Raw genomic sequence first — 13912 nt, 5'->3', positions numbered from 1 at the left:
CACGTCCTCCGCCACTCACCTCGGCGGTGCGCTCGGCCGGTGGAGAGAGGAAGCGCAGTGGAGATTGCCCAGGCGGCGGGAGTGGAGATCGGAGGGAGTTGGGGGCGCCGCCGGCAGATTGCCGCCGCTCCGTCCCACCGGCTTCGCGCGCCGCCACCGCCCCACTCCGTCTCGCCGCTCTGCTCGCCCCGCCCCGCCGGCTTCGTGCCGCTGCGCGCCGGATGACGACGACGACGAGGCTGGCGCCCTTCGCTTGGCTCCGCAGCCCCGCCGGCTTCGGGCGCCGCCACTCCGCCCGCGCCGCGCGTCCGCCGGCCGCTGCCCCACTCCGCCCCGTCGCTCTGCCCGCCCAGCCCCGCCGGATTCGCGCCGCTGCGCGCCGGAAGACGACGATGACAAGGCATGAAGAAGCAGGAGCAGACTACAAAACAATGGCATTAATCATGTTAGGATTCCACATTCAGAGAGTGAGCTGGAGCACATCATTGATTTTTGTGCAGAGAGCCAGAGATCGATGGATCGATTAATTCTGTCGCCGATGACTCTACCAATTCTGTCCAGGCTAATCAACTCAGCTGAAGTGCTTGCAATTTACATCGGCCGTCAGGCTGCCGCTGCCGTCGCCGGCGGATGGCTGGATGGTGGTGGCCACGCTGTTCGCTGCCATGACGTTCCAGGCGGCGCTACAGCAGCCGGGGTGGATGCCGAGGCCCAGGGACTGGTTCGCGGTGCTTCTCGCCGCCGATCCGACACGATGGACCAGGCCGGGAAGGCGATGCTGTACCTGATCGTCAACCCGTGCACCTTCGCACCTCCACGGCGCCGCCACCCTCCTCCACGCTGCCGCCGGTCACCGCCGTTCGCATTGCCTGCTACCGCGCCGCCGACGCTGAGGGGGAAGGGAGAGAAACAGATAGAGAGAGGGGGAGGATGTATTGACATGTGGGCCCCACCTTTTTCTCCTGACATGTGGCCCCGCCATTTTTTAATTATTTTTTTTTGTGTGTAGCTGACAGGTGGGCCCACGTTTTTTATTATTTTTTGTGATATATAATTGCCACGTAAGCGCCACGTCAATGCCACGTGGTACAAAGAGCTTAGTCAAACCAGCCATGTATGCGCCACGTCAGCCAAAACCGCCTTCAAAACCGCCGAGGGACCTCGTTTGCACCGGTTTTAACAGCTCGGGGACCGGTTGTATCTGGTTTTGTGGTTCAAGGACGAATATCGGATTCGGTGTAAAATTAAGGGACCTCAGATGAACTTAATCCTCTCTTGTACACTGTCTCTCTTTCTCTCAACTCAACTGGGCCAGAGACCGGGATTTCTAACCTGGGCCAAATTTGTTCACTTCCAGTGGTAGTTTGTTGGTGGAAAAAGTACACCAAAGGTCCCTCAACTTGTCATCGGGATAAAAAAACGTCCTCGAACCGCAAAACCAGATATGCGGGGTCCCTTAACTACACAAAACCGGTCACAAGAGGTCCCTCAGCGGTTTTGATCCTGGTTTTGTCCTACATAGCTGCTGAGTCAGCGTGGGACCTACGTGTCAGGTGCTCCTCGCGTGGAGACGAAGAAGCCGGCGATGGCTGCTTCAGTCACACGATGAGCCCGCGCATGAACTCCCACTCATCATCATCCTCGGCCACGCCGGCGGCCGACACCTCCGAGTCGCTGCTCATGCCGCTGCTCTCCCCTCTGGCCATCGCTGCGGCCTCCGGGTAGAACGACAGGTACGGCATTGCGCCGAACGCTTTGGCGAGTGCGGCGGCGGTGGCGCCGTCGGTTCTCTGCTTGAACACCTCGAACATCACCTCGTGCTCGTGCTGCATCGAGCGGACCACGTCGGCGCAGGAAGGCCCCGCCGCTCTACGACACGCGCACCACGCTCGGCCCGCCGAACAGGTTGTGGAGCCCGCCGAGGGCCTCCTGGTAGGTGCCGCCGAGGTAGTAGCCGCGGGTGCCGTGGACGGGGAGCTCGTGCAGCGGCAGGCTGTGCCTCCCGCTGATGAAGTGGTCGACCTTGCCGTCGCTGTCGGAGGTGAGGTCGGAGAGGACGCCGTCGATTGCAGGGCGCTCACCAAGGCACTGGATTGGGATGATTGGGAACATCTGCCCGATTGCCCACATGTCCGGCAGGGAGGTGAACACGGACAGGTTGCTGTGGTACGTGAACACGAACACGGACAGCGAAGAATCAAATCAAAGGAAAAAAGAATGAGGTGTTTGGATGGATGGATCGAGATTAGCAAGAAGAAGAAATCTAAAGCAAGAAAAAGAAATGGAAAGAAAGAAAGGGAAGGGAAATTGTATCAAGGATGCCAAAAGAGAAAGTTTTGGAAGGGGAGGTAGAAGAACTCCAGGACGGGATTTTGGATCTCAGGCACCCCACGCCGGCGGTCAGGAGAGAGCCTCGTCGAAGCTATCCACGGGCCAAGAACCCAACCGTCGTCGCCGGCGTCTAGGAGGGTGTTATGACCCGGCGCTGAGGGCTCCTCCTCCTCGCGCGTGTGGCTCCAGCTCCGCCACTGCTCATCCTCGTTGGCGAGCATGGAGAGGAGGCTGCCACCGCCGCCTTCCTCCCCACCCGTCGGCTGGTGGCGCCGGCCTGCCCAGAGCCATAGAGAGAAGAGTGAGAGAGAGAGAAGGGGAAGAGAGAAAAGAGGGGAAAGAAAGAGAAGGCTGGGCTGACATGTGGGGCCCACGTGAGTCCCACGCTGGCTCAGCAGCCACGTAGGACAAATACCGGAATTAAAACCGCCGAGGGACCTATTGTGACCGTTTTGTATAGTCAAGAGACCCCGCATATCTGGTTTTGCTTTGTGGTTCGAGGACATTTTTCTATCCCGATGACAAGTTGAGGGACCTTCGGTGTACTTTTTCCTTTGTTGGTGGAAGTTGGAACACGCCATGATGTTGCATGGTGACGGCCTGGAGTCTAAGCATACTCCCTCCATCTATAAAAGTTACACCTATTTTACATTTGAGTTTTTCCAAATAAGTTGTTCCTGAGTTTTTCCAAATAAGTTGTTCCTATTTGTAATCTTTATGCATTCAAGACTTAAATGAAGAGATGTTTTATTAGAACACAAGGAGTCATCTAAATACTCATTGGTTGTATGCTTACATTCACTCCTTCATTTTGTAACATCTAAGGTGATTTAGTTTTTCCTTGGTCTTGATGTCAAAATAATATGTGTAATTTTTGTAGGTGGAGGGAGTACATTGGTGCGACCTAATTTTAATTTGGTTACAAATTTACAAGTCTAGCAAGATGTTGCGTTTTGAAACACGAGACACAAATGCTGATATACTCCCTCCGTCCCACAATAATTCAACTCCTGGATTCCCAATGCAAACTTAGTACAACCATGAAAATACCAGAATGCCCTCAACAACAACATTACACAGGATTGTACTGGGTTCTCTGCACTGTCCTCACTGAAAAAAAAAGTTTAACTGGGTTCTCTGCACCCATCGATTACACAGGTATCCAGCAAAAAAAATGAAGTTTTAAACCGAATATGCTAACAAAAAATTAAGAACCTCTAGTCTGAAAAAAGAAATCGTTAAAAAAAATACTACTCCACAATCTGCAAGATGGTTTGCATCCACAATCTGTCAAAAAATACTTCTCCACAATCTACAAGGAGTATGAATTAATCTGCAAGAACTAGAAAGAACAAAGAAAGGTGTTTGTATCCACCAAGGTGGCCTGTAGTCATGTGTGTATTTATCCAGATTGACCCTGCAAGAAGTCATCACCAAAATCCAAGAACTTAGTATAGTTAACAAGGTGAAAGGGTAGAAATAAACGCCAGAGAAGAAAGAGTGATGGAAAAAGAGTAGTAGAAAAGAGTACCTGGGTTCATTCTAATGGCAAAGCTTCTCGAACCACCTCAGCTTTGGGAGACACGAAATCGTTGGCTCCTTCATCACATCCGCCATTGCAAAAGCTTGTGCATCAGGCTCCCTGCAACAGATCCACTGGCGCTGGAGACTATAGGCTTGCGCCTCCGCCGGCGTAGCCGAGCAGCACCTACACGTTGCGTTCGCCTTCTCCTGCATCACAATCGCAAGCCCCTACCTCTGCCGCGGTGCTGCTAGTGCCTCATCCGAGCCATCTCAATCCGCCGGGGCCGGCGCCGCTCCCGCCGACCTGTCACATCCATGACATCACGGGAGGTCGCAGGGAGGGAGAGATGGATGGAGCGTGGAGGGAGGGGAAGCGACTCATCGCTGTCGAGGGATGGGTGAAGGTCGTGAGGAGAGGGAGGAGATGAGACCGGCGGTGGTTGTTTTTTTTAGCGCGGTTGTGTGGTGGGCGAGAGGAGAGAGACGGGCAGGGATAAGGATCATTGAATATTTCTCGGGTGTTGCGCAGGAGTCGGTTTTTTCTGGGACAAATCCTCAACCCCAGAAATCGCTTCTTTCTAGGACGGAGGGAGTACACGCACATACGTATCCCAATTGAACGCATATATGTATGTGCTGCTCTTATGATAATATATGAAGACTGAGGTCACAGTGTATCGCTGTCATGTCAACAAGTACATCATCTATCATTGAAACATAATTATACCCTTTAAAATCTATTATAAATAATAAATGTTAAAATATATTACATGGAAAAATAAATAAATAAAATTTGCTTTCGAAAAGCCGTTGAAAGAAGCTTTTCAATTATTCTTTTTATGAAGGGGAAATGCCTTTTCCATGACTTGATCGAGGAATGTCCTCTAGTCTGACTTCAAAATATAGTTGCAAATCATATCTCTAGCCTACTCTTTGGTTAAGAAAGCGCAAGGTGCTAGCCAGACTTCTGGGTTGCGCCTAGTGGGCATATATATCATACCAACTAATCAAATAAAAGAAATTAGCAATCATATTACATAAAAAATAGACCAATAATAATAAATAGCAATAAATTAAAACACCACTAAGATAGTTAAGTTGCCTAATGCATCAACCAATGCCTAATTGCGACGACTACCAGCTCCTACCTTAATGGTCGCATAAGTGGCGCCTAGAGTTGAATTTACAAACGCTAAGCCTACTATAATAAATTATTAATGTATTACAATTAGATTGTTAATTATATTATTTAATTCTGACTTGTTCAATATTGTGCTTACATTTGCTATACAATCAATTAGAGAGGCATCAATGATTGTTACTTTCGTCCTCGCGAAAAAATGATTGTTACTTTTGTGCTAGGCTCGTCTGCATCCTTTCTATGTATGTTTTAGAGCTCATTGGTTGCCCTAATAAGTGAAAGCAAAAACTGGAATTTAAATTTAAATTTAATTTTGAAGTCGATTTTAAGATATTTTCAACGTAGTTTCTTTTTCAGTATAGACTTTTTAAGTCACTAAGAACACGTATATAAAATTTTTACTTACAAATTAATTTTTATTACCTAATAAATCTTTTGGCTTATTAATAAATATGGGCAAATGATGATGACCTTACACTTTAATTGTTATCTGCTTTAATTGCTAGATAACAGGAATAATTTCATTTAATTTAGAAAATAAAATTACACCCTGCCTTTGCGCCTATCAGGATGTGCGTGCAAAAAAAAAGTAAATTTCACAAAACTACATATATTTTGATAAAATTATCACAAAACTACAGATTTAAGAAGGTGTATCCCAACACTACAGATTTAGGACAAATTTTATCAAAAAACTACAAATTTAAGATGGGCAATCACCACACTATAGATTTAGTTTTAAAATTATCATAAAACTAAATGTTTTATACCATGTTAAATGCAAAATTACAACATTTATAACATTAGTGGTAAGGATTTAAACTACAAAATCTATAATTTTGTGATAACTCTAGTATTAAATCTATAGTTTTATGATATTTGACTTTAAATGCGTAGTTTTATGATATGTTCTTAAATCTGTAGCTGTACGATAATTTGATCAAAATACTTGTAGTTTTATGAAATTTACTTTAAAATAACCATAAGACAAACACGAACATATATATTATCTTGCAACAATTCAGTCACATATCGAAAGAACACGGAGACCTAGTTAACTACTCCAAATTAAACAACACCGCCTTTATGAAAGAAACTATAGCTTGTCCGATCCGTTACAATCATCCAGAGCCAGAACTAGATTTTCATCCATAATCTGAGACGATAGCTTGAACAAATCATATTGCACATAAGCATCGATGTTACCAGATCAGGACACATGGGGTTCTCTCATTACTTCTCATATAGCTCAGTTTGATTTTCGATTGATGTTTCTACGCTTCATAGTTTAGTACATCACTGTTGATTAGTACGGCCTATCAGGAGCACAAAGCCACAAATCCACATCATTTGATCGAACTACATACCACTTTAATTATAGCACATCCACAACACATACCCTAATATTCCTCCAAAGCAGAAAAGATTGAGCATGCATGCACCCTCTCATGCTGCCACAAACACAATCAATCCAATGTGCTTCAATGTTTCATTGCCTCTCTAATAAGACAATTAATCAAACCCAAGCTAGCTTGGGCATGTATGATACCATTAGTGTTCACTTTACTTTCCCCTCCTAGCTACTCCCTCCGTTTCGAAATGTTTGACGCCGTTGACTTTTTAGCACATGTTTAACCGTTCGTCTTATTCAAAAAATTTTAGTAATTATTAATTCTTTTCCTATCATTTGATTCATTGTTAAATATATTTTTATGTAGGCATATAATTTTATGTGATAATTATTAATTCTTTTCCTATCATTTGATTCATTGTTAAATATATTTTTATGTAGGCATATAATTTTACATATTTCACAAAAGTTTTTGAATAAGACGAACGGTTAAACATGTGCTAAAAAGTCAACGGCGTCAAATATTTTGAAACGGAGGGAGTACTTTCCAAGCAGGCATGGAGTGGAATATGGCAACAATATGCATGCTTATGTATGATAGCTGCTGCCTTTTTTTTCATATGTCAGTGACAGAAGATTGGGGGTCAATGTATGCTATTCCTATATAGCGGCAGATGTGTGTTCTTTAAGGCAAAGAATGGCCACCTTTCCTTGACGTACAAGCAAGATCGCAGTACTCCAAGAGAATGTTTGTACACTGGTGGTTAAAAGTAGTAATGCACTTTCTCTAGCTAGTTTCTTTCCCCTTGTTTTTTTTTCTTTTTGTTGTTGTCTTTCTCGAGTATCTTGTTCTAAAGAACATGCAAAAGGATACGTGCCTTAAAAGTTTTTTTTTTCCAAAGACCTACGTGCCTTGAAAGTTAATATACTCGATGGGTGGAAATTAACGTGTTAGAGATGAACGGGGTAACTGTTTGATTGTTACCGATGCATACGATGTGGGAAAAATATGCAGTGAAAACCACATATGCAGTGAAAAACTGAAAACTACAGTTAAATCTAAAAATGGACGCATGATATTTGTTCACGCTACCTAGAGTAAAATATTTTCTCCCAGATTCAACCATGGGCGATGTGAATGAATCTTATATGTCTTTTTAAATCTAGCAATAGTTTATAGGTTTCCACTATACATATATGATCTGCACTATGTATTTCTCTATTTCGATCAAATAAATTAGCACGGGGTCATGTGGTATGTACTACCATCACACAAATAGTTATTCTTTAGTGAACAAAATTTGTCCCATGCGAACGGGCCTCTAGCTGAGTTGGTTAGGTGCCTTAGTAGCACTCCTAATATTCTCGGTTTGATTCCTCCTAGGAGTGAATTTTAGGATGGGGCTAAAAAAATTCTCTGGTCTGTTCCATGCCTAAGCACAAGTCTAAGGTCCAACCCAGGTCATTGTTTGTTCTCACATGGGTTATGGTACAGTGCTGTTGTATGTAAGGGTGGAGCAAGAGTTCAGGGATTTTCAATTCTTAACCAGCGTGAGAAGGTCTTCTTCTATGCAAAATGCCTGAGGACTGTCTTATCCCCCATAGGTCAAGTTTTTTTAAATTTATCCCATAAAAAATAATCTCTAGAGGTAACCGTCACTACAACAAAAACATTATATAAAGACACTTTTGTAGTGGCATTTTGCAAATTGCCTCTAAGATCAGGAGTTTTATAGCGTAGGGATATTTTATTGAGGCACTTTCAAAATTGCCTAGAAAACTTTTACTCTAGAGATAGTCTCGAAATATTTTCAGCATATTTTATTAGATTTTATATCTTGTAAAGGTATTCTTTTGGCACTTTAAAATGTTTCTGACATGTAAAGACATTTTCTTGAGACACTTTAAACTCTGTAGAGACACTTCTTACAATAAAAATATACTAAATAGCTAAATATAAGTAACTTAAGGCATTAACATATACAATGAATAACATGGGGTTGAGTTGGTTAGTGCCTTGAAGATAAGAATGATTTGTTCAAGAGATCAAGAGTTCAAGGATTGGCAAAAACAAGGGAGAATATTTTATTCTCATTTTTACATTGGTTTCACTTTCATATGGCTGTGGTACAATTTAATGTCTCTAGAAAATGCCTCTACCACCTTATAGACATTTTATAAAATACCTCTTTGTTTATAGAGACAATTAACCATAAGGCACTTATTAGACATTTTTTAAAATGCCTCTATAGTATTGTAAAGGCATTTGAAAAGTGTCTTTATAGTACTAGAAAAATGTCTCTACGTAGCATTTTTCTTATAGTGCGTTAAGGTACAAGAATAGTTCAATCCTGTTTAAGATAAGGATGGATCACCACTAGGGGTGGGCAGAACCGAAAATACCGAGACCGAGACCAAGACATTCGGTCATCAATTCGATCCTAGGTAGTGAAAGACCGAATTTTGTTCGGTCAATTCGGTTAGTCTCCTCGGGTAACCGAATAGACCGAATTATCAAAAAATGTCTAAATGCAACCTAAAGAGACGAGCGAGGCCCTGAAGGGGAGTGCACCACAGCGTGCCAAGGTACAACGACAAGGCTAGTGAGCGGATGTTCGCAACTAGTACATCACGCGAATGGGTTAGAGTGAGAAGGATCAGAGGATGCGGCGATGAGCGACAGTGGGTCACGTTTGTGCGGTATCCGTTCTTCCATTTTTAATCCGTAGTCATGTTTGACGGAACTCTTAGGGTGTGTTCGGCACCCCATTTTTCCAACCTCTCTCTCGTTTTTCACGCGCACGCTTTTCAAACTGCTAAACGGTGTGTTTTTTATAAAAAGTTTCTATACGAAAGTTGCTTAAAAAATCAAATTAATCTATTTTTGAAAAAAAAATAGCTAATACTTAATTAATCATGTGCTAATAGACCGTTCTGTTTTCCGTGCTAACTGTTTGGGTTGGGAACCTGAGGTGCTGAACTGAGCCTTAGTTGGATATGGAGAACTAGCCTTAATTGAAAAATACCGAATTACAACAATCGCTCAATTATATAAAAGATATAGAACACATCATCACTCACACTGCCACACATCCATAAGGCCACAGCCCACAAGGCCACAAGTGCACTCTTTTTAACACACGTGCACATTTGATGGAGGCCACGGGCAGCTTAATTTGATCAGACTAAAATCCGATTGAAAACAGATTCACATCTGTAAACTGTGAATAATAGAATTTTAACTCCAATAAATATAATTAATGATAAGTCATACACTCAACTCTGGAATCATATAAATATACCTCGTTCGATCCCCAGCATACCCAGGTTGAGATCAGTTTTTTTTCTCTTTCGTTATGCTCTAATTCAGCCAAAAATGTTGTTCCGCATTACATAGACATATCCTATACCAAGCTTCACGTGCATACTCTGACAAATACACCAATTAACAAAAAAAATATCATAAAGAATTTAGAGAAAATATGTTCCCCATTACAAAGGCACCAAACATCAATACTAATCATATTCAATTTGAGCTCCCAAATGAGTGACTAAAGAAAAAGATATATACTTCATTAAGAGGTGAAAAAAAATGATATAGTAAGAAATTAACTTCATGCAAGAACAATCCCTACAACCCTTCCATTCATAAGTGGAGCGATACTCCGATGCTCTCGGTTGGTAGTATTATACTACCAGTATTATTAGAGGTAAATTAGTAATTTACTAATACCATGATTAGGAATAATTGTTATTAATTTATGTTTTTCCCGGCTAAATCGATCTATGATCATCCATTGTGTCACTCATATTGTATCGAAAAGTGAAAAAGAAGAGCTAAATGACGATTATACCTCTCCGCACCTCTTTTTTTTTACAATAATACCCCTTCACGTTTCTACTACCGTTAACTGAGGTGATAATAACATATCTGTACCATTCGATCAAATGAGATCAACGGTTTAGATTGCTTTTTATTACGAGTAGAGATCACCATAGTGGAGTTCTTCATAAGTGCGGATCACGTCATGATTGCGTGTTGATGATTATCAAGGGCATATGCAGGGCCCGCCGCTAGGTCCTGTCCGGCGCCCGGTGGTGGCCTTGTGATATAATGGATGCCGGTGGTGCCGTCGTCGTCACCATCATGCGGCAGATATATCCAGTTCCCAATCCGTGCATCCTGCCGTTCTTCGTCCGGCCTTCTGTCAGGTTAATTACACACGAAACTATTCTTTTCTTTCTTTATAATGGATAAAAATCTGACCTATATACTCACGAAAGGTTTTAAAATACGTCCTATATATATAAAAAAAGGAAAATAAAAATACTAGAAGAGTACTTAGCTTCAAACCCTGTCGCGCTGAAAACCGCATTGAGTATACTCCCTTCCCAGCTCTGTTCCACAACATTAGTTTAATTATTCTAATTAATTAACCAACATTCAATACCAAAAGAGGAGGTTGTTTACACCCAAATTTGGCACCTAGGATTAAAATAGGGAAATTGCCAAAGTTTGGACGATCTGCCGGTTTTCCTCTGAGAGGGTCAGTCTGACCGCCGTGTGTTGGTACGTCAGACTGCCGCCAGTGGGCCGGTCAGACCGGCGGTATGTGGCCAGTCTAACCGGCCAAGTCCGAATCAGACTCCGTTTTCGTCGGGTCTCGGGTTTCCTTGCTCGGGAAGGCATATTTCGTGTTTCCATCTGTTTCTAGCCCGAGTTGGACGTGGACGAGGGCATGTAGAGAGCAAGACTAACCCCTATATAAGAGATAAGGCCGGTTCATTGTAAAGAACAGTCAACTATCGATCAATCGAATCGTTCTTTTACTTTTGCTTCTAGTTCTAGTTTAGTTTGTCCATCTTTGTTGATTTGCGCCGTAAATCGTCCGCCGCCGCTGCAAGAGTGCGGCACCTCTTTGTAGGTTTGTCCTGAAAACCTTCCGTTTTGCCCACGAGACGGGTAGTTATCTATCGTTCTATCTGGATCAGCTTCGCTAGCCGGTTTAGTTTATCAAAACCCATCTTGATTTAGCTTTGCTAGATTGAGGTGGTTGGTGACTCTAGGATCACCACAAAGTTTTAGGTGCTGCGATTGTGTTTGTCAACTTGTCACAAAAAGTTGCCAACGGAGGTGACCATTAATACTGGCCGCTTGACACCGTATTAGAAATGTACAAATACTAATCAATTTATTTAATAATATAATTTATTTTGATCCTTATTTCAGAGAAGCTATAATCAACTTTTACAAAATTTGCAGGATGAAAAACCATAAATTACAAAATTACAGCTTAATAAAAAACAAGAAAACTACTCTAGAGAATTATACTCTTTCTAAAAGCAGAAAAACGGAATATAACTTAATACGCATATGCTTAATTAAATTACTACTAATATAATTAATATGTTGCTTTGGAGATCGTGCGCATTATCCATCAGCTAGCGGCAGTGGACGTCACAACCCCAAACACCACCAAAAAGCTGAGCTACGTTTAGCTAGTTTGACGTGTAATTAGCCCGTGTTCGGTAAGGAGATAATTAAAGGCTATTAGCAGCACTAATTATATAGTGTGGACCGTATAAAAATCACGGAAAATTTCTGGTATTTTTTTAGATGACTGAAAATTAATCAGATGACCTTTTTTTTTCTTAATTATAGCTGCCTGCTCGATATATATATAGATGGGGTTCAATGTGCTAAATATATAATACGTACCCCATATTGCAGCTAGCGGAGAATTCAGTACGGTACTTGTAAGAAAGCTTGAATAAACAATTTAGAAATCATGTACTTGTTATATATATAAAAGAATTATATTTTAAGCTTTATAACCAATGGTATGGAATTGTAACTGTGCATGACATATGAATATTACAATCAGCGCCTTCAACCATGGTAGGGATCTACCAGCTATTATTTTTTAAATGACATGGTATGATACATTTTATAGCAATAACTGTGCTTAGTGGGTTGTATATACACATGATATATATTCTCCGTCCTAGAAAAAACTAACTTCTGGGGACGAATATGGACAAATTAATGCATGTCCAGGTTTATTCCCAGAAGTTTATTCTTCTTAGGACTTAGGGTATTCTTCTTAGGACTTATGGTGTAGACGGTTATAATCAAAGCATACATAAGAGAAATTCAAAAACTATTATTTTTTTTAAATGACTTGGCTAAATTTAGTTAATAGGTAATACATTTTTTTGTCTGGCAAAAAAATTCTTGTTAATACTCATATTAAGACACATCAATTCTTTTTCATATTTATTTATGACTGCTTGGACTATGGGAAAAAGATATAAGGACATGAGCTCTTGAGAGTTAAAAATAGTTCATCCAACTTGAAAATAAAGCTTCTTCTAAATATATACATCTCTGTTTGGTGTTTGCAATAACGGAGCCACCACCCAATAACCCTAGACGGCCACTCGCGCAATATAATTTCAATGTTATTGTAATGATTGAAAATATTTTTTTTATAACAAATACACGTGTCATACAATTAGATTTAAGTATAGAGGTGTAAATGGGCTGACTCACCAACACACTTATAGACAAACACGAATGGTTAACCCATTACACAACCTTACACCTTTATTTGAGCGCGCTTAAAACCTTTCTAGTTACATTGCTGTGATCTGTTGCATAATTTGGATGGATCAATCGTATAATCGCCTAGCGCATGCAGAGAGTTAAGAGTAAGACAAACATCAGTTCAAAAAGGCAAAAGAAAAAAAAAAGAAGGGCCAGACAAAGCTGAGACAAAAGAAGATTGGAGCGCGAGCTGAGCAGGACGGACGCAATCATTCGGTCGTTCTCGGAGTGGACGACGACGGCGAGATCGAGCCAAGGCCCCCGGCCGCCGCGTGGTCGTCGATCTCGTGATAAAATGCACATATGGATCTCGTGGAATGCACTACACATCTCATATATCACTCCTGTTGGCGAACTCCTGAAGGGGTTCGACGAAATGCCGATCAAAACAGAGCAAGCGAGAAAACAGAGCAAGCGAGAAAGCGAGGTTTTATGTTGCAATGAATTTGGCAGCGATTTTCTGATGCATTAGGGAACTTAAATAACAAACATATACACGTCTCCCACCTCTGACTAGATCGTGGCATCCCAAGACTGAGGTGTGCGCCATGCGTTCCTACTAACCAGGCACCCCAGCCATATCTCCCGAGGTGATCGCACCATCCCACGATCGAAGAACATGCAGGGCACACACACTCCCTAGAAAACGGAAAAACGAAACAAACTCCCGCATGAACATAGCATGCGTCAGAGCTATACATGCGCCATGATCCAACAAACTCGGAATCAACCGCTTAGTGGATAACTAGAGCAACAAATAGCCGATGGCACCATGGATTACTTCGACATTCTCCCTCCTAATTCTTGCCGCCATCGCCACTGAGCTCAGCAATGTCGATACCGTTGCACAGCTCCTGGAATCAAACACGGCCGAGTGGCTTCGTCAGTACGTCCGTCAGCTGCTCCTCCGTGCGAACGTAGTTGATGACGATATTCCCGTTCTCCACGCACTCCCGGA

This window comes from Oryza glaberrima, chromosome 8, assembly GCF_000147395.1.
Source record: "Oryza glaberrima chromosome 8, OglaRS2, whole genome shotgun sequence".
NCBI lineage: Eukaryota > Viridiplantae > Streptophyta > Magnoliopsida > Poales > Poaceae > Oryza > Oryza glaberrima.
Note: the sequence above shows the minus strand (reverse complement) of the source record.